The sequence below is a fragment of the Danio rerio genome, chromosome 3 (genome assembly GCF_049306965.1).
Source record: "Danio rerio strain Tuebingen ecotype United States chromosome 3, GRCz12tu, whole genome shotgun sequence".
In the NCBI taxonomy this organism is placed as follows: Eukaryota; Metazoa; Chordata; class Actinopteri; order Cypriniformes; family Danionidae; genus Danio; species Danio rerio.
This window is the reverse complement of record NC_133178.1, coordinates 32,296,303-32,317,137: the sequence shown is the minus strand read 5'-3', so window position 1 is coordinate 32,317,137 and position 20,835 is coordinate 32,296,303. Positions and strand designations below refer to the sequence as shown.

The window sequence follows — 20,835 nt, the reverse complement described above, 5'->3', positions numbered from 1 at the left end:
AGAGGATCACGTGCTTATAATCAACACGGCTGGCTCCTTGTTAGCTCCGTAATCAGCCCTATCAGATGATTACGGAAGCATTATAAATAACCTGAGTTTTTTACTCCAGTTATCTTCGTCTTGAAGGCCCCATCGGGCCGGTTGGTGTTTCTGTGTGGAGTTTGCATGTTCTCCCCGTGTTCGCGTGGGTTTTCCCCGGGTTCCCCGGTTTCCTCCCACCGTCCAAAAACATAAACTATAGCCAATCGACTAAAACAAATTATCACCCAATACAACCTGAGTTTACACTTCTCACGGTGACAAGCAGGGGAGTTCTCGAGACCTACCTGACCTCGAATTCCCCTCTCGCCCTTCTAACAGGAGGGAGCCCCGGGCTCGAGGATATTACAAGCTCAGGGCTCTCTCCCTGGACAGCATGCCAAATATGCTTTATTGATTATCAGCTAAGTGTGAACTCTTGAAAGGCTGTATAGAAGTGTCTTGAAAAACATCTAGTCAAATATTATTTACTGTCATCATGGCAAAGATAAAATTAATCAGTTATTAGTGATACGTTTTTAAAACATTTTTAAACATAATAGTTTTAAAAACGTATCTCTAATAACTGATTAATTTTATCTTTGCCATGATGACAGTAAATAATATTTGACTAGATGTTTATTTGACAGAATGTTGACAAAATAGAACATTCAATAACAATACCTTTTGCAAGAATTAACTGACAGATTTTTTTCACTTAATTTTTCTTTCTATTAGACTAATATTGTAAGTATATTTATTTCTTACAGATCTGTCTTTTCCCAGATAGCTACCCAGCAGTCCATTCCCTCAATTACTTCATATCCATATCAGTCCATCTCTATGAGCTGGCATGAGCCCAACAGTAACTACCTTACAGCCGAGATCAAAATATCTTTCTTTTTCCTTATTATAAAACTATTAACAACTTAAGTTAAAATATCTTTCACTCACAGAAACTACATTTATCATCTCTGTACCTGGAGACATGCTTAACTGTTAAATCTTTCATTCAGCATCATTCATAGACTTCATTTGTCACTAGCTATTGATTTGCTGTTCCAAGACATCCTGCTCTCTTGTCTCTGCTGCATCACTCACTTGTGTCAGAAGGGTCTTGTATTAATATTGTCATAGGTTGCATACAAATGAACCAAATAAGCCAAGATTTATTCAAGACTTTAGGAGGCTCTTGCTTGTCACCTGTAAAGTTTAAGGATATTGATCTTGAATTTAAAAATACTTTTAAAATTAACTTTCTCTAGGAATACATTTTGATTATCTTATCTTGTACCCCAGATAAACACTATTACACAAAAGTAAAGTGCTGTGTTCCCCCATGAGTACTGGTGTTCTTTCACAAAACTTTGCTTTTTTTCACACTGTGAAACAAGAGAAGATAAGAATAATCAAAACATTCTTATTAACTTAAAACATTTAAGTAAACAAACAGTTTTTTACACTTAAATAAATCATTGGTGTAACCTAATTTAATTAAACTATTTATGTTTAATCAATTTTGCTTGAATAATCATGTGAAGACAACTTACTTTTGTGAAGCCATTACAATTCTGTTGCTTAATGTCTGTTAATTATTGCAGTTTAAACTGCAACTGCTTTAATAAAGCCTAGTAGATTGACATTATGTATGATGAAACGACAAGCAGCATTGTTGTAAAAGAATCTGCCAACATCCAAAGATTAAGTGCTATTTTTCTGGAAAGTGGTAACCTCAAAACTCAAAACATTACATGACACTCTTTTAAATCTTTAAATCAAGTGAAAATTAGACCTGAATGTGTCTTTCTCTTATATTATAACACCCAAGATTACTTCACTAATTAAAAGGCTATTTGTGCTTGTTTACATAAACATCACATTATTTCAGATATTTTATGGTTAATGTGTTAGTTAGCAATAAAAAGACCATAATATATTAGTTGTAACATAAAAAAAGTATTCAGACCCCCTCAAAAAATTTCACCTCTTATCATATTGCAGCCATTTGCCAAAATCATTTTTTTTCCTCATTAATGTAAACACAGCCCTGTATATTGACAGAAAAACACAAAATTGTTGACATTTTTGCATTTTTATTAAAAAAGTAAAACTCCAACTAGTACTATAATGCCATGCAAAAATATATAAATTCTGCCTATAGTCAAATATTGTGTTCATATAGAATTTCTTCAGTCAAAAACACTGGAATATGATTATTGTTTAAATCAAATTTACTCTATTTTTATTTCAGTTTTCGGATTTACAGACACAAAATAGTTGTCTTCTGTCATAAAAGCATTGCTTTCTCCTGTGAAACTTTGCTTTCTCTCACAAAAGTGCTATTACCCCCCATAAAACTTGCATTCTCTTGTGAAACTTTTTGTTCTTTTCTAAAAGAGTCACATGCTCTAAAAGAAAGTTTGCATTCTCTCAATAAACATTTTTGTTTCCCCATTTACACAAAATTTATGGGAAGAGAGTATTTCCTGTTGTTTACTATTAAGACATTATTTAACACCAAAAAAGATCTCTAAACCCATTTTACACTTGTATTGTAACCTTATCATCTGTAGCTCTGCTTGTTTACAATGTAATTTTTGCTGTTTTATGCTTTGCATCTTACATTAAGAAAATAATCTCTTGCGCTTGTGTAGTTTAATTTGTGCATCGTATTTCCAGTCCCATCTGCACTTTTATTGGACTCTTATCTCGAGCTAATTTGCTTTGAGTAAATCTAGATTTGTGTTCTCTTGCATTCTTTCACAAAAGTGTTACTTTCCAGTAAATTATTAAATTGCATTCTCTCCTGAAACTTTGTATCTTTCACAAAAGCGTTGCGTGCCCCCATCAATCTTTGCATCCTCTTACAACACAGTTGTGTTCTTTCATATCGCATTCACCCTAGAAAATCTACATTGGAACATATGTTTTCCCTCTATGTCATTTGGTTTGACCTTGCATAAACATGTCCCTGTAAGGCTTTGTACCGTTAAATTTATGGGCTGTCCTCTCTGTGTTTTGAAACTTCCCCACATAAGGAAACGCAGCTGAAACCTCTTGAAATATCTTCTTTTGTGTTTCACACAAAAGAAGAATGTCATACAGGTTTGGAATGACATTAAGTTGAAAAAACAATGACAGAATTTCCCCCTCTTTTCATGATGTATTCCTTCAACTAAAGCTGGAGATTTTAAAAAATCATTATCTTGTCCTTCCATGCAAAAACAGGGCTCCAGTTAACACATTACTCAAGCTCGCTGGAATTAGAAAGCTCAAGGCTATCGCCAAACATCGTGCTTATTTCTCATTGTCAGATCTCTGCTGTCATATTTGACCCAATGGAGAGTAACTAGTAAGGCTGATTCATAGAGTATAAAAGGGTAGACATCAGCCTTTGTGTTGTTTGGATAGTACGAAGGCGGCACAGACGCTGAACTCTTGCCCTGCTCCTTAAGGACTGGAAATCCAGCTTTGCCTTCAGAATCCCAGAAGAGAAAATGTTATTTTCAATTTCTTTGCGTCACAGTTGAACAGATGGAGTCAGGACAAATGTAATCTGTTGAAGGTTGACGGATTAAGGATTGTCCAAGCCTGTCATATTTCTTCATAGGATGGTCAAGTACAAAGAATGTAGTTTCTGAGATTTTACCTTCTGATGTAATCACCCACTCTGTACACCTATAGTGACCAGTTTATACATCATTAAACCCCCAAACATACTTATGCGGTTTATGAAGACCAATCATAGGAATAATATACTCTGTACTGTCAAAAAAAACACTTAATAAGGCTTTTACCTAAACCTAACGCTAAGCCTAAACCTCACAGAAAACCTGTGGCAAAGTTTGAATGTCAAAAGACCCTGTTAAGTGTGGTAACTGTTAAAGGTGCTTTATGTAAGCTTTTGACTTTTCTAAAGCATAAGAATACCATGATATGTTTACAGCTTTTAAGAAACAGCTAAGTGAACGTTCTTGTTAATCTGAAATACAATGCTGAAGTCAGATATTCTTCTTTGAAAATGTGCTTTACGTGCTGAAATATCTGTCTTTGTTTTGGTCACTTTAACCCGCTTAATGCCAGTTTAGCCTACTATATTTTAGCACCTTGGGTTGCCTTGGTGGAAAACAGTGTATTTCATTTATTCAGTTATGAAGGCTCTCAAAGTATGCGTCTGGGACCAAAATGTGAACTCCGGTGGACACTGACAGTAGCAAACTCTGAAATAAGACGCAGATTCAGAGTTCCACATGAGATGGTTATTATTTAGCAAATAATCTAAATATTATGAACGTAAACAGGTGAGCAGGTTACTTGAGGCGATTTGCAGTGATAAGCAGTTTAGCTGTTTGCACCAGATGAAATACAACAGAAATTTAAATACAGCCATTCAGAAGCACAGAATAGTGCACTTACTGCACTCCAATGAAATGGTGAGGTTTAAAATCTGATTAATACATAGTAAACCTCTTTAACATTATTAAATGTACATGCTGAATCACTGATGTTTGTTGGTTCAGCTGCAAGAAATAGAAGCCATTTCTAATATATATATTTCAGGTGATGATTAAAACAAAAACTAATTTTAATATGGAAAATAATCAGTCTATTAAGTAATGTTGCTTTTATTTACAACACAATTTAAATCGGCCTTAAATCAGCCTTTAGACTCGATCCTCAGGCACACACTGCTGTTTGTCTCGAAAATCTGGCAACCTGCAATTGTGTGCATTTTGAACAAAGAGTGCAATACCTAGTTGAACCACTGGGTGTCAAACTTACTAACTACACCTTTAAGCTTTTTGAATTTCAAAGTCCTCATAAACCACCTTAACAATATAACCGGTGTATCAAACCCATTTCATTACACAAATATGTCCTTGTAAACCACATAAACAAATAGACAAACACACAAGCACAGAGACTGCAGTTGCAGATTTCTGAAACCTGTAATGTAATGTATTCAGTAGATATATTAAATGCTCCCTCAAGCACGCACTGACACAAACATAGTTATTTTCACAGGTATAATAAAGGAGTTCACGGCATGAACTGTGGATCCTGTAGATTCTATGGCACTTCCTCTCTCAAGCCTTTTAAATGCCTGAGCTTGACTGTCAGAGTGAATAGCGATGATTAGCATATGTGCAGAGACACACACACAGATGAATGAGCGCATCAGCAGAGCTCTTTTACAAGCAACTGTATAATCTGACCTGTGCAACAAAAAGAGACAAAGACAGACTGTTGGAAAACTAGTATTCTTTGTTGTTCTTTATGTACCCTGTTTACAATGATTTTATAGTAATTAATTGTTTAAAATTATTTAACATGGATGAAATTTGATTAGAAACAGAATGAACAAATTAAACACATTTAATTGGAATTTTTCTTATTATTAATATTTATTTGTTTATTATTACAATGAAGTAAATAAAGAAATATTAATAAAATACAAATAAATTTTTAACTATTTATTAATAATAATTTCAATTAGAATACCAATTTATAATTATTTTAATTATTATTTTATAAAATACAAAACTAATATTTATAGATTATTCATTTATTTATTTACGTATTTTAGCTCTTATTACATTAATTTTCTTGTCGGCTTAGTCCCTTTATTAATCCGGGGTCGCCACAGCAGAATGAACCGCCAACTTATCCAGCAAGTTTTTACATATACATACATGTAATTTTATATATATAATTACAGTTTCAGAATCATATAATTTGTACAAATTTTATTCTAAGGAATTTAAATAATATATATTAGGGATTTAAATATAATAGCATATGTTATTATTATGATCTGCTTCAGTATTTCACAGTACAGTTGTCACTATCAAAATGAAAGTCAAAGTTATGATATACTATAGTTCATGTAGTAGGCTCTGACTGCACATTTTGATTAATTTAGTAGGTCACCCATAGAGCTTGATTATGGGCAGTCCAGTGCTTCAGGCCCAACACTGCCAGGGTCCTCCAAAGCCCCAGGGCCCTTGGCACATGCGCTGTGAGGTGATGGCTGAGGCCACTGGACTCCTCAAAACATGCAGAATGAGCTCACCACATTGAGTTCAAGCTGAACACTGAGGCCACTGGACCCTGCAGCACATTCACTATAAGCTGAACGCAAGGGCCCCGGGGCCTCGGCGCACACGCAGAGCAAGCAAAACACCAGGGTCACTGGCCCCGTCAGCATGTACAGCTGAGCCCTATAGTTGGCAAATTACAACAATGATTCTGCACGTCCACTCATCCCAGCCTCCGGAGTAATCCAATTTTGCTTGTACAAGATGTTTCTGGAACAATGGATTTTCAAATATTATCATGCAAAAAGATCAATGGACACTTTAGCCAGCGGTGCATCTTTTACAAATAAAAATAGACATCTAAAGTAAACTTTTGCAAATGATAGTATCTTTCAGCACATTAGTTAGCATACTGCGGTTTGGTTAATTGATGACAAACATTCGGTAATGAAAATATACTGCCTGCTTTTTTTTTTTTTTAATCAGGATATATTTTATCAAGATCAGAAGCTTTTTTTACGAGAAATATGCAACTAAAACAGTTCAAAGTAAGATTAATCTATTGAACAACTTAAAATAAAGAACATGTATTAAACAAATAGATTAATAATATAAACCTATTTTTATAAACCTATAATGTAAACCTATTTTTCAACCTATTAATTTCAGTTATTTTATACCTAAACCATGGTTTAAAAACTGTTAAAATTTGCAGTAGAATTGTTAAAATGTATTATTCTGTTCAAAAGTTTTGTATTTGTGCTCGACAAGGCAGTATTCATTTGATAGAAATTCACATAAAAACATTTTGAGCCATTATTAAAGTATAAAGCACTGCTAAAAATGTATGTATTTTACTGCTGTGATTAAATAAACCACATTAGAAATAGAAAAAACAACAAAAATAAATAAATAAATTTATTTCTATTCAGACACAGTTGCAATCAGAATTATTAGCCCCCGTTAGAGTTTTTGTTCTTTTTTAAATAATTCCCAAATTATGTTTAACAGAGCCAGAAAAATTTCACAGTATGTCTGATAACATTTTATTTGTTTATTTCAGCTAGAATAAAAGTAGTTTTTAATTGTATTAAAACCATTTTAAGGTCAAAATTATTAGCCCCTTTAAGCTATATATTTTTCAATTGTCTGCAGAACAAACCATTGTTATATAATAACTTGCCTAATTACCCTAACCTGCCTCGTAAACCAAATTAACCTAGTTTAGCCTTTAACACTTGTTAAGCCTGTCACTTTAAGCTGTATAGAAGTGTATTGAAAAACATCTAGTCAAATAATATTTACTGTCATCATGGCAAAGATCAAATAAATCAGTTATTAGAAATGAGTTATTAAAACTATTATGTTTAGAAATGTGTTGAAAAAATCTTCTCTCCGTTAAACAGAAATTGGGTGAAAAATAAACAGGGCGGCTAATAATTCTGATTGCAACTGTAGATGCATCCTTGCTGCATATAATTAACATTATATTTATTTTAGTGATTGGTTGTGGTTATCTGGCATTAGTTACTATAATTTGTTTACTACAGTCTACCCTATAGTTAGAATAATGCAATTGTGAAACAAAATCTTGATGAATTTTTAAATGATTTGATATAAAACAAAGCTCTTTGGGGAGTTCAGTTTTATGGTTTTTCCGGGTTTACTGAGAATTTACTGTTTAAATAAAATCTGCTTACAAAGACGTGTGCCCAAGGGCCCTCAGGGGACCATCATCTGGCCCTGGTATTCTCTGCATCTGTATTTAAGAGAGATTATACTCACTGCAGACATCAAATGAATATAGTGTGCCACTCTGAAAATACCCATAGAAAAGAGAGAATCACACATGCGAGCCAACCAACGTGACAGAATGCCATGTGAGGAGCCTAGCACTGCATCTGTGAATCTGCTGAAACACTCACATTCAACCCGAGAGACAGAAACTCACAAACCAGATGATGCAACACGCTAGCAGTCCACATATCATAGGTAATAACTAAGCTCAGACAGGTTGACTAGCTTAAGATCTTAAAGAGCCCCAAGAGCATCTTCAGCCCAAAAAGCTGAAGCTACTGACAGCACTTTGTCTGGGGTGAACATTTGCTCACTCTTCCACGCACAAGTAAAAGAGCTCATCCGCTAAACACAAATCCAACATTACAGCGATATATACGAGGCTTTCAATTTATCATGTACTCCTGCGCAGAGCATCTACAGATGTATAAATAATGAATCTGCGAATGTGCATGCACCATACATTAAATTTGCATGCTTTCAAGAGTGCGGACATGCATGTTTATATGCGGAGTCATAGTGGAGAGCAACAGCGCCATCTGTTGAGCTGCCCGACGAGCTACGGTACTGCAGTGCACGGGGTGGGCAAACAAGAACCAGGATTTATTGAGGATCAAAAACCCCTCTCTTTCCTGAGACCTGCTGAATCACACCGCATAAATATTAACACTGCCGGCTGGGTCAATATCGCATGCTGATCCTGGAGCCTTCTCACGTCCACATGGCCTAATATCATCGATTCAACAGGCACACCAAAGAAAGAAAAATGTGTGGAGTCTGTCTTTAAATCAACTCTCTCTCTCTCTCTCTTGAACTCTTGCACTGACGTCACAGGGACTGCAGCTGTCTGAGCCACTAGTGCATATCAGACACACTGATGAGCCTGGAGCAGTGGGCGTCAGGCGGAGATAACACACTGAATTTAAGACGGACAGAGAGAATGTAGAGGGAGAGACGGGAGAAGTAACACTGTTGAAGCAACAGGGCAACTGGGGGAGGGATGAAAAACAAAGGGGCACATAGGGCACACAGTGGAAGACTGAGAAGTGGATTGGGAATTATATTTTAAAAGCAGCAATAGAAAAATACACTATGGAGAATGAGGGTTTCGTTGTTTGTGTAAATGCCTGTAAAACAAGTTTTAGTATTTGGAGTTGAGTTACAAAAGTGCTTGTATAACACAAAATCTTAAGCAATTCACAAATACACTTCATTCAAAATGTATTGTAGATGTAAACTTTTTGAAGGCGTCGTGGTGGCGCAGTGTAGCAGGATTGCCTCACAGCAAGAAGGTCGCTGGTTCGAGAAATGGCTGGGTCAGTTGGCATTTATATGTGGAGTTTGCATGTTCTCCCTTGTGCTCGCGTGGGTTTTCTCCGGGAGCTCCGGTTTCCCCCACAAATCCAAAGACATGCGGTACAGGTGAATTGTTAAAATTTACTGTAGTGTAGCGTAAAACATATGCTGAATAAGTTGGCGGTTCGTTCCGCTGTGATGACCCCAGATTAATAAAGGAACTAAGCCTTTAAAAAATGCCTTTTTAAAAATGAATGAATGAATGAACTTTTGAAAAGGACAATATAGACCATTTTGAGGGATGGAAACGAAAACAATGGTCCCAACATATCTCCTGTTTTACATTTTTAATTTCTATAGCTTTTAAGAATCCAAAAAAGAGCCACATATTGATAAATAATGTTATGATAGCCATTTTAGCATTAAGTTATGATTAAAGTGCCTCTTGTTACAGTTATGAAATAGTTTGAAAACAACAGGAAATGTCCGTTGGCCAATGACATGACCACATCGAAATAGACTATATGTTAACTATGTATATACAACACCTTAACTTTCTGATTTTGACTAATGTAATAACATTCACTTTTTGTAAAGCTTCTTTGGAACAATAATTATTGTGAAAAGGGCTAGACAAATGAGCTTGAATTGAATTGAATATAACAGCATTGGGTCTTATCGGTTTCATCTGCAGTTTAAATTGCAGAGGTAAGTGGCTGTATCTGGCTATGGCTGTATACTTCTCTATACAGTAAGTGAAAAATAGTATGCAAAAAGAGTAGGTTGTTTGAATGTGAAAAGTAGCTTTATGGCTACACAGATTATTAAAGAAACATTAAACATTTTAGGAAATAGGCTCTAATTTAAAAGCCACCTACTGAACTTCAACTGTGTCAAATGAACTCAAACTGTGAAACTGTTTTAATTTAACACTTCTACATTTTACAATATACATTGTAAAAAGCACTATTGTAAAAAAAAAAAAAAAGAATTAAATTAAAAAGTTAAACAGTTGAGTTTTACCAAGTTTGATTGAATTCAGTCGAACTGGAAAGAGAACTTTTAGTATAGCTCAGCATAATCAATAGCATCTCACTTTCAAAATGGTGGATATTGGTACTTTAAAGATACATGTTCCATGTAACAAAAAAGTACAAAAAGCTATAACTCACTGGCAGCTTTTGTATCTTTTATTTCTGAGAGTACAATATTTGTATTTTAATACAGGAATGAGTAAAGATGTGCATGATTTATTGAAAATGCAAAATGACAAGATGTTTGAAAAGTTATGATCAATTACAAAAATTTTATAAAATGGAAAAAATAACTGTTTAACACTATTATTATAAAACATAGTATAGAGTATTATCATTAAAATATATAGTGATTTGATTGGCCTTCTTAAGAACTTTGACTTTGATAAGGGGGTAAGTACAGCAAGTATTTTTCAGCCAGCGATAAAATTAATGTCATTTCAATTCCATAAGTTTTCTTTTACATCATCGATAATGTAATTTAATTAAAAAATAATCAGCTAACAGACTTAAGCATTCATTTAGCACAACCGTAAAATGAGATGAAAGACTGTTAAGAAGCAAGCACCATCAAGAGCAGCAGTGCAAAATATCCATTGAAAACAATGGGCTAAATTAGATTTCCATATTTTAAAGAAATGACACAATGAATTTGTAATGGCATGACAGTTCACTGGAAGCACTTCTGCTTGCTAACTGAAAATGAAAATTCCTCGTGCATATACCCCAATGTAAATATTTAAAAATAAAATAAAGCTAAATAAAATAAAACTTCTTGTCATATAAATAACACTGTTTTCTTGCTGTATTTACAGTCCTGATACAATCATCTAAATCACAAAAAATACCCAAACCAACCATTCATTTTCTTTTCCACTTATTCCCTTAATTAATCTGAGATCGACACAGCGGAATGAACCGCCAACTTATCCAGCATATGTTTTATACATTGAATGCCCTTCCAGCTGCAACCCATCACTGGGAAACACCCATACTCTCCCATTCACACACAATTTAGCTTACCCAATTCACCTAGCCAATGTCTCACTGGCTTGAACCAGTCACCTTCTTGCTGTGAGGTCACAGCCCGCTGCCCACCTGAACCAACCACATTTAAATGGAAAAACCATTAGCATCTTAATTTTAACATATATTAACACAAATATTATAATCTTAATCTTAGCATTGTAATTTAATAATATAGCAATTAGAGACAATACTAATGTAGTATGTCTGGATTTTGCTGATGCACACATTCATGTGGAACAGACTTTTCTAACACCATGACATGTTAGCAAGCAATGACAAAACACAACAAAACTAACTATAACAAAACATTATATTGAGCAATTATATCTGCACTGCATGGGTTGCAACAAAAGCGACAAATCCTAAGCAGTAAAAAAATGATGCCATATCCTGTTTACTACAAGCTGACACAAATGATTTTCAATGATTAGCTTTTGCAAAATATGCATATATCTAGTAAAAGCAAGATGTTACAGACGCAAAGTAAATATTTTTTACCTACTCTAGAGAATCTGAATGCAGCAACTGTCTGGATGATTGAATCGCTGAATCATTCATTCAACTGATTCATTTAAATGATGATTACTTCAAGAACTTTTAGATATCTATCAGAATATTTGAGTGGATCAATAAAGCATTCATTTAAAATAGTGAAAGTTGTGGTCACATTAACCTTTGCACCAGTATGAGGCAGTTGAAAGTAAAAATGAAACATAATTGCCTTTTATAAATCACTACCCTACATTAACAGTGGACATAATATGTATGCATAGGTACAAATTCTTGTTCATTGAAATGTAGCACACTTACAGTTCACAGAATCATGAATACCTCAGTATCTGACAGGTTTTAATTTATCGTACAGCAGTCTGATTATTAAACCTTCAGTGAAAATGTAATTATTTTTCCGGAGAAAGTCTTTATTCCTTTAGTTTGGCTTGAATAAATGCTGTTTTTCATTTAACAAAATTAATTAAGGTCAATATTATTAGCCTCCTTACGATTTTTCTTTGATTGGCAACAGAATAAACCACTGTTGTCCAATGACATGCATAATTAACATAACTTTCCTTGTTAACCTACTTAATATAGTAGAGCCTTTAAACGTAATAGTCGGCTGTACTTTCATAATGCGAATCTCCCGTTCCACCACATCACAAAGGTGCTCTATTGGACTGAGGTCTTGTGACTATGGAGGTCATTTAAGTACAGTGAACTCATTGTCATGTTCAAGAAACCAGTCTGAGATGATTCACGCATTATCCTGCTAGAAGTAGCCATTAGAACATCGGTACACTGTGGTCATAAACGGATGGACATGTATACAATATATAGGCTATTGCATTGACACGATGTTTAATTGGTACTAATGGGCCCAAAGTGTGCCAAGAAAATGTCCCCCAAAGCATTAAACCACCACCACCAGCCTGAACCATTGATAAAAGACCGGATCCATGATTTCATGTTGTCTTCTATCTTCTATTGTCCAATTTTGGTGAGCCTGTATGAATTGTAGCCTTAGTGTCCTGTTCTTAGCTGACAGGAGTGGCCCCTGGTGTGGTTTTGCTGTAGACCATCTGCCTTAAGTTTGTACGTGTTGTGCATTCAGAGATGCTCTTCTGCATACCTTGGTTGTAACGAGTGGTTATTTGAGTTACTGTTGCCTTTCTATCAGCTCAAACCTGGCCATTCTCTTCTGACCTCTGGCATCAACAAGGCATCTGCGCCCACATAACAGCCGCTCACAGGATATTTTCTCTTTTTCAGACCATTGCCTGTAAACCCTAGAGATAGTAGTGTGTGAAAATCCCAGTAGATCAGCAGTTTCTGAAATACTCAGACTAGCCCATCTGGCACCAGCAACCATGTCACGTTTAAAGTTCCTTAAATCCCCTTTCGTTCCCATTCTAATGCTCGGTTTGAACTGCAGCAGATCATATTGACCATGTCTACATGCCTAAATGCATTGAGTTGCTGCCATGTGATTGGCTGATTAGACATTTGCGTTAATCAGCATTTGGACAGGTGTACATAATAAAGTGGCTGTTTATTAAACTGTGGTCACACTAGAGTTTGAGCTTGCGAAATTCTGTAGGACGGCGCAGGATTAAACAAGATGATTAGACATTTAAAAAAGCTTGCGATTGGTCCATATTTAAATTTTTTGTCCAGAGAGGTCATGTTTGGAGCCTCATTTGGTCTCACAGAGTCAAGTGATGCGATTTCGCAGGTCAGAGTTCACCAAGCTTCAACTTTGCCACACAGCGAACTGCGAAACTTGTCACATGAGGTTGCGTTTCCGTTCTGACGCATTCGTGTGCATATGAATGGTAGTCTAAGGGGAGAAAAGTGAAGTGTGACCGCAGCTTTGGGGTAAGTTTAAATAAACAAATAAATTTCACAGAAGGGCTAATCATTTTGCTTTCAACAGTTTGTATAAAATGAAGATCACAGTGGAAGTAGAGTTATTTTAAATATCAACTAAGGATTTAAACAACAACACTTTTACTCATGTGATGTTGCTTAATAAAGATGTTGGACTGATGTATAATACAGCGACAGAAACAGTGTAGTCAAAGCTCTGCCGCTGCTGCTGACTCAGGGGTCTGAGTAATAGCTGCCCTCTTGATGAATAGCTTCATCTAAAAGGGTTTTATCTTGGGAATACATACAGGAACAATCTACACATACGCACATGCACATTACACAAAACCAACCCTTTTATGAAGACTTGTTACCATGCCTACCACTCTCTGTTCGGCATATATAAACTGAAAATGAATGCTGATGAATGAGGACTTCAAAAATCTTTTGACTCACATTTATGGTCAAAACTTAGGACTGTAAATGTAAAGATGGACCACATCCACTATAAATGGAGAAAGTTCAACTTGTCAATTAGCCTATCCTTTATGTAAAAAAAGCCAGTCATTAAATGGTAAAAGTCATTGCATCAAAAGCCCGTTTTTACCTTTATATGAGGCCTGGACGACTCAGTAGGCCTTTCACTCAATGTTGCACTTACCTATAGTTTGGCCTTACAATGACAACTAGACTGAAGCATCATAAAAATAATCATCTAATCTCTGCAGAAACATAATACGTCATGATAATGATCCCAACTGTGAAAGTATCTTACATAAAATGTGGTGTTATTTACATGATGAATAAATACTTCAAATAGGATTCATTTTATAAGGTTGAAGATGAAGTAAAACTCTTACTGTAGCTTTTAACATTCACAAGTAAAATGAAAAAATAAAATTATCTGATGATAGCTAATGCACCTCTGTTAATAATTGGCGATAGACAATTTGATGTCATTAACCCTTACATAAACCTATTCCTAACCATATATTAACCGTGGTATTTGTATTGAAGCATACAACTGGCTTTGAGTAACTGATTTAGGTTTCTGTTGTGATTAATTCCTAACGCTTTTATCACAATGTACAGTATTACCACAATATGACCTATAGCTGCAAAGTTACTAGGTAATAACAACAAAAAAGAGGTTATGCTTTATTGTATCTAAATGCTCAGAATAAACAAATGTTTTAAGGAAATTAAATTCAAAAAGAGGGCAGCGTGATGGCGCAGTGGGTAGCACAATCACCTCAAATTTTCTGTAGTGTATGTGTGTGAATGAGTATGTTTGGATGTTTCCCGGTGATGGGTTGCAGCTGGAAGGGCCTCTGCTGCGTAACCTCAGATTGATAAAGGGACTAAGCTGAAAAAAAAACGAATTAATGAAATTAAAAAAGAATGATAAATTACAAAAGTTAACAATTTACAATAATCTCATTAGTAAATAAGTTATCTATTAAAATCAACAGTGAGAAATCCCATGTTATAGTTATGTTAAAGTTAATAAAAATACATTTGAATTTGATTGGACCAATTATTCATTCATTGATTCATTTTCTTTTCGACTTATTCCCTTAATTAATCTAAGACCGCCACAGCCGAATGAACCACCAACTTATCCAGCACATTTTACGCAACGGATGCCCTTCCAACTGCAACGCATCTCTGGGAAACATCAATACACACTCATTCACACTCACGCTACGGGCAATTTAGCTTCCTAATTCACCAGTACCGCATGTCTTTGGACTGGGAGGAAACCAGAGCACCCGGAGGAAACCTGCACGAATGCAGGGAGAATATGCAAACTCCACACAGAAATGCCAACTTACTTACAGCTTTCAAGATTATCTATCATCTTGGCTGGCCTATAAAAAGTGTTGCTTTAACTTCACTTGGCCCACAGAAAGAAAAGGCTCAAGTTTCATCTCACCAGGCTCCAATTCTTTCTATAATTTCCAGGTCATGACATGGCTTCTAGCAATCTCCAGGAATGACTTGCGTTGACTCTTCTTATGAATGATTTCCTTCAAGCCATCTTCTCAAAGAGGCTAAAATCTTTGAGGTGCAAAAGAGACTGGTTAATTGTGAACAGTTTATTCAAAGCTTTCAACACCTTTGTTGCTTTACGTTTGGCTTTACTTCACTGCTATTTTAGTGCAGTTGCAAAGAAACTGTTGTAAGCTTTCAAGCATTCCCTAACCTACAACTCCTCTAACGTAATGTTAGACATATTTAGATGTATGTATGTATGTATGTATATATATATATATATATATATATATATATATATATATATATATATATATATATATATATATATATATATATATATATATATATATATATATATATATATATATATATATATATAAATATTTATTTATATATATATATGAACCTCACTCCACTGACCTCTAAAGGTGCTCTGAGGGCATGGTCTTTAGCCTTCTTGGTAGAGCAACCGACTCCCATGTGGAAGGTCGCATGGTTCAATACCAGCTCGGAGCAGGTTGGGTGGTGTAAGACCGGAGAGGTTATAGTGCCGTGACCCGGGTGGGAGTGAGGTTTAAGGGGGTGAGTGTAACAGAGTCCAGCTAGTAAGTGCTATGCATGTAAACCTCACTCCTCTAAAAGTGCTCTAGTGACAGACGATGGGTTATATATATAAATTATATATAGCCTATATAACCCACCAGTACTACACCACCCAACCTGCTCCAAACTGGTATCGAACTGGCAGTTCCGCATGGGATTCAGTTGCTCTACTAAAGAGACTATGGCCTCTAGTGCCTGACACTAGAGCACTTTCAGAGGAGTGAAGTTTATTTTTCCAAAATACGTGCCAAAATGTGTTTTACATGGCCGATGTTATTTCAGTATACACTGACCTTTACTCCTAATTTCAGACTTCACTCGTGTGTCCACATTTTTCTTTGTGTTTGAGTGATGTGAGCCATAAATAACACTTAATCCAGTGACAGAGCAGTGGGCTTCTTTGCCCTCCACGTATATTGTGTAATATCCTGACACCTTGTGGTCAAGCTTGGCACTGGCACTTTACTTTTTATATATATATATTGTAGTTAAAGTTGTGAAATAACAAATTACTATTTGGATATTTATTTGTACATAATTTTCTATATCAATTTTATCTCTATATAATAAGCAGGTTTATGGAATAAAACAATGTCAAAGTTACGCAAAAAAATAAAAGCAACTCGGTTCAAAATGAGAATTTAAATGTAGAATGTGTCATATTTTTCAGTCACCTTTGAGCAGATAGAAAGATACAATACATTCAACCAGCAAATAAAAAGATTAAAAGCATGTAGTAAAAACAGGCCCGTAGCCAGGGTGGGGGTTCGGGTGGTTCTAAAGACCTACCCCAGAAACTGCCATTGGTCCAGAACATTTGCCACTATTCTCTTATTTAAACTAGAAAAATATCGTTAAGCTGTTATTTTAATGTGTTTATTATAAATCTTTATGAAATATTTTGGTATCAAAAATTGAGGATACAACAAGGCTGTCTACGGGCCTGAATAACAAATGAATGAACTGATTAACCAACGTTGCAAGGCTACGTCACGAAGTTTGATCAAGACGGCGGATGGATATGATGTTTTGTTGGTAGTGTGAGCTCTAGATCCTGCTCTGCTTCATGATTTTTGAGTGCGAACAGGACTGCTGCAAAAGTGCCTTTTACTAATAAGGGCTACACAAACAGACCTCTATTAAGTGAATCACACGTATTGTTAACTTGAAAGCGCATATAAAATTATTATAAAACTAAAAAGATGAAGGAAATGTTGAAAGTATGTAAAATTAAACATTTATAAAGTGCGGTTGGCTTGCCAACATTACAAATCAGCAACTGCTACAGAAAGTATTGTACTTTCAATCAGATAAAATCTGCAGGATAAGAACTATTTTTTTAGGAATCTCTTTTGGCGGAAGGATACAGTTCTTCAGCGCGACTCACGAACAGGTGTATGACGCAAAACACTCGGGTCTGTGGAACTGTTCACCATCACAAAAATCCGAGTTACAACTACACATCCCATAAAGACATCATATCCGAAAAAACATATGCGTTATTGTACCACGATGTACAACTGTTCAGCAAGGAGATTCAACATGACGTAAGGTAAGAAGATAAAACAGTTTTTGCTTGCTAGCTCGGCGGCTAACCTTATAGTAGCGGCAAGTGCATTGATTAACGTTACTGATGCTTGGATGGCTTTAGCCAGAGACTGTTGAGTGTCACGGGCTAATGACGGCTTTATATTTTAGTGTAGAATTTTTACATCTTGTTTAACGTTAGATGCGTTTTACTCAGTAACGGTATCATGTATGAAAGCGACACACAGATCTGAATGACCTCTCGGCGGCAGTTTAAGCAAATAAAATGATAATGTTATGTTATGTCCGGTTGATGTAATAACGTTAGCAGTTTTCGCACGAAGTAGGATTATACCAAGTAACGTTAATAATCATATATAATTCAAATTTATTTTTGTGCTGGTGTCTTTAACTCGTGTATTGAAGTTTGCTCGACTGACAGCAGCAGTAATTTAGACTCTGCTACTTGAACCGTTCTCTAGTAACGTTACGTGTATGTGACGTTACCTACGCCTGTATTTTGATGTCGCAGTGATGATGAGTTTGTTATTGAGTTTTATTAGATTTAGTATCCCTGAGCCCTTTACTGGTATCGGTCCGTTATTCTGATTCATCGTGAATGGGATGTGTGCGCAAACTCATTGTAGATGCCATATGGTAAATGACTCGTCCTGACATTATTTGCTTATTTAAAGGTCTCCAGCAACTGTAAAACACGGATGTTGCCATCCTGGGCATTTTTTTTCTTTTGTAGATCACAAAAATGGTGGCAGGTAGAACGTTATGCACTGTACGAGTTTAGCCACCATTTCAGTTTGTTGTCTTTTTACCATTACATAAAAGTGAATGGTATCATTGTAAATAGTATCTTGTGTTCCACACAAAAAAGTCACAGAATGACAACTCGTTTTTCAGTCTTTGTGAACTGTGTTTCATTACATTATTTTAAACTTGTACACTTTTCTGAATAATAATTCATCATCATTGACATTTCTTAGGTAATACAGTTGATGGTGCTGTAAGTATTGATTGTCTTAAAGCTGAGCATCAATTTATTGGTTTGGTTTGCTTTGATTTCCTTTTTAGGAATCGAGTACAACATTTGGGTTCCTGATGTAAAAGTCCCTTTCATCATGTTCCAATACCCACACTTCCTGTCTTGAGCATTTTCACTTGCCATCTAATGACAAATTTCCTGTTTGGTCCAAATGTTCAAGTAGAAGTAAAGACCACAAGTGGGTGTAAAACTTTAATTTATCAATGGGTGATACTTGCAGAGTATTTGCAGAGCTTTATCTACACAGTTTCAGTTAGACTCTACACTTCAGTTCAGTAGTTATGGCAATTTAATTGCGATGCTTTTTTGTTAAGAGATTAAACCAGTTCCAAACATTTGACAAAATACCAACCAAAACTGTATATTTGACAAATGAGGTGACGTCAACACTTTTATCTTAGTATTTTTTTCAGCACAGTGAAGTTTCTGGTGAAAAACAACATTATTATTGTTTTGTAGAGAATAGATTTCTTCCTGCAATGTAGAAAACATGGACAGAATCACTAAATTCATTCATTGAGAATAGAATTAACTGAATAGTGAAAAATGTCTCAAACTTTGACTGTTTTGGATAAATAATTAACATTTGTTCCTCTGTGTTTTCATTTTAACGAGAATAAAAAATTTGATAAAAGTCATATTTGTTTTATTGGATATGCTGTTTTAAGTTTATCTAGCATTAAAATTGTCTAAATATATATTAGAGAATTGGAAAAAAACATGTATTTCATAGAGCACTGCCTGTATGTGCAATGCTTCATGGGTTTATTATAATTTTTCATTAAAGCTGTTAAGTACACAGTCTTGTACCATTATCCTTTTTTTCTTATAGTGTAATGCATGTTAGCTTTAAGTCAAAGTTAGTAATGTTGTGACTCACCTCATAGCTGTCTGTATTTATTTCAGTGCTTAACAATCGGAAAGAATTTTTGTTTACATTTGCATGGGGAGAATTAAAAAAACCTGTGCATACTATGTGCACCTTATTAAGATGTTAAACATAGAATATGCTTCTTGTTACAACGGCATATTGTTTTGAACTACTGGAAAAGTGCTGTGTGCTAACAGAGTATTTTTGTGTTTGAAACTGGCACTCCTTTGACATATGCATAGTGTAGCTGTAAGGTTAGTCTGTTTGTTTACTGTGGTTCACGCCTTCTTTAAGCACAGGGCAGGCCAGGAGATCCTGCAGAGATCAATAGGAGCCTGATCACCTCACAGTGCATTATATTTAGAGCTGCGATATAGAAAAAGTAGCCTAATTAAAGCTCAGCCAACCTAACCAGGAAAAATACTCCTGTCTCACATCAGCCCCACCTCCATCTTTCCTTCCTCCAGTTTTTTCCAGTCACAACACACAGTGAGTCATGTAGCACACACTGCCCTCCCATCCCTCCCTCTGTTCCCCCTGTCCTGCTGTCGTCAGAGCTCTGCCACGTGCCTCCTCCTCACTCAGCTCATAGCATGAATGTTCTTCGGTTGGCAGGCCTTTCTTTCAATCACAGTCTCACACACATGTGTAATTTCTTTAACGAGATACTTTTATATATTTTTATGATTTTTCAAATAATTTTTTTCTCTCCAGTATTTTTGTATTTGGTTTTCTTTTTTCATCTTTAATTAATCTATTAATTAACTCTGAATCACACACCACTTCACAGCCATTCAAGAAATTCATTGAAGTTATATTTTAAAAATGAAAAACTTCACTGGATGCTGCATTGGTCGTAATATGATGCTGTACTCTGTTGCATCACTTTTAAAAACACAATTCGACTTATAATAGAGGGAAGATGTTAAAATAAGGAGATTTGTTCCACTTTAATGTAACAGTGAAACTATGCTGCTGATTTATTATTTGCATCCTTTTAATTCAGCTGGAAGGCCATGTCATGCCATATCAGTCTTTAATAGGTCACACGTCTTCACATGATACAAATTCACAGGTCAGAGTTCTCGTATTTGCATATATATGAATGAAAGTCAGTGGAAAGAGAATTTTTATGTGACTGAGTCTTTTTTTTTTTTTTATGTTTCTAGCTGTCCTTGTTTACTTTTTGACTAATATGGCATC

The 20,835-nt window shown here is 35.3% G+C and overlaps 1 protein-coding gene across 3 annotated transcripts in view; it reads left to right on the top strand.

The window, feature by feature from the left end:
• The first annotated feature begins 17,579 nt into the window (after positions 1 to 17,579).
• sgsm3 (small G protein signaling modulator 3) overlaps positions 17,580 to 20,835 on the top strand; it is a 31,412-nt gene continuing 28,156 nt past the window's right edge. For 2 of the 3 annotated variants that reach the window (XR_012398342.1, XM_005164010.6), the window contains exon 1: positions 17,580 to 17,729. The gene's annotated coding sequence lies outside the window, so the exon portion shown is untranslated. The remainder of the gene's footprint in view (positions 17,730 to 20,835) is intronic. The other variant, NM_213330.1, reaches the window with a different exon arrangement.